This window comes from Ricinus communis, chromosome 8, assembly GCF_019578655.1.
Source record: "Ricinus communis isolate WT05 ecotype wild-type chromosome 8, ASM1957865v1, whole genome shotgun sequence".
NCBI lineage: Eukaryota > Viridiplantae > Streptophyta > Magnoliopsida > Malpighiales > Euphorbiaceae > Ricinus > Ricinus communis.
In genome coordinates this window covers 2,030,900-2,032,711 of record NC_063263.1, presented here as the reverse complement: position 1 = coordinate 2,032,711, position 1,812 = coordinate 2,030,900, and the positions used below count along the sequence as shown (strand labels likewise).

Sequence of the window (1,812 nt, the reverse complement as noted above, 5' to 3'; positions counted from 1 at the left end):
ATCATTATTTCTCCAAAAAAAAATTTGGATAGTTCCTCCAACCTGAATTGTAAGTGTTGGAATATGGATTATTTCTAGGTTGCCTAGGCTGATATGATTTCATCAAATTAATATGTTCATAACTATTTCCTATATAAATCTCAAAAGATGAGCAAACATTAGCACCATGACCATAAACACCACATATACTACAAACCTCATTGCTTGGCACATTCTTAGTTGAAGTAAGAATTTTAACTTGTTTAATTAATTCAGCTATTTACATAGCCATTTCATTATTAGACACAACTTCATTCAGTCCTACTCTTTTTGTTCTCACACTCTTTTATTGTAAATTGGCTCCTAACATCTCAATGATATCATAAACCTCATCAGTAGTTTTTTCTAGCATAGCACCCCCTGCTGCATTATCAACCATACATTAATATTGTTGTGTTAAACCATCATAGAATGATTGGTTAGTTATAGGAAGTGGGTATCTATGGTGTGGCATTGCAGTAAGAGTGACTTGAAGCAATCTCATGCTTCATGAAAAGATTCAACATCTTTTTGATAAAAGTTAAAAATTTCAGCCCTTAATTCTTTAATTTTTTGATGTGAGTAAAATTTACCCAAATTTTTTTGATAAATTTCATCCTAATTTCTCAAAGAATTAGGAGGCAATGTTATTAACTAAGCCTTTGCTTTTCTTTTAATGAGTAAGGAAAACATCTCATCCTTAATTGATCCTCATTTAGTCTAGATAATAGAAAAGTATGAATTATAGCATAAAATTTCTTAATACATGTTAATACATCTTCACTAGGCATACCATAGAATGAAGGGAGCATATTAAAATTGATGTTCTTAAGTTCATAATTTCTAGATGTATCACCTAGAACTATGCATGAAGTAGTGTTACCAATTATGGGATGAGCATAATCTTTAGTAGCTATTTGCCTTTGAGCTACAACTTCTTTTGGTCATTGGCCATTATTTCAACCTCTTCTTCAAATCCTTCTTCTAGCTCTTCTTTAAATTCTTCTTCTCCTTTTGGAGGTATAAACTCACTTTCTACTTGGTCTTTTTCTGCCTTTTTAACAGCTGATTGTAAGCTATAGGAATTATGAGTTGATGAATCACCTAATTTTGTTTTCCTGCTAGGCATACAAAATCAAAGGAAAAATTTTAGATTTAAAAACTTGGAAGCGAAATTTTAAAGATAAAATAAAAATACATAAACATACAACACACAAAAACACAAGAAACAAAAATTGATAATTAATCAATATAATATTGACATAGTTCTCCAACAACGGCGCTAAAAACTTGATGTCTCAAACTTAGTACGAGCAAGTTCACCACGAGGTCGATCTCATAAGGAACTATAGAACATATACTATAAAGACAAACTATTATACAAAAATATTAAAAAATAAATCTAAACACTTTAAGCCAATATTTTGAGAATAGTTGTAAGGTTTATAAAAGAAATTAAATAAACTAAAAGATAATATGCAAATGAAATGATTAATGTAAACTATATAATAAAATAGCATTTAATCTAGGTTATACTTAGTAATCCCCTTATTTTCCCTTAAGCCCGAATATAATGAATGAGATGGTGATGTGCCTTTTCTCTAAGCCACTCAAGCTAATGATGCAACCTAGGTTTCTTATACTATCATAGATTAAAGTAAAGATGATGTTTCTAATACTTTTAACCTAAAGATTTTCATAACAAATATTACTATTAAATTGATATGATGGTCAATTAACAATAATGATAAAACTAATACTGATATGAAGGTAAAGAAATCATTCATTAAACTC

At 29.2% G+C, this 1,812-nt stretch overlaps 1 non-coding gene across 1 annotated transcript; it reads left to right on the top strand.

Annotated features, from left to right (window-relative positions):
• Positions 1-475: 475 nt before the first annotated feature.
• On the top strand, positions 476-582 carry LOC112536998. Its single transcript, XR_003080918.1, has one exon. It is a non-coding gene; the product is annotated as a small nucleolar RNA R71 (small nucleolar RNA).
• The last annotated feature ends 1,230 nt before the right edge of the window (positions 583-1,812 follow it).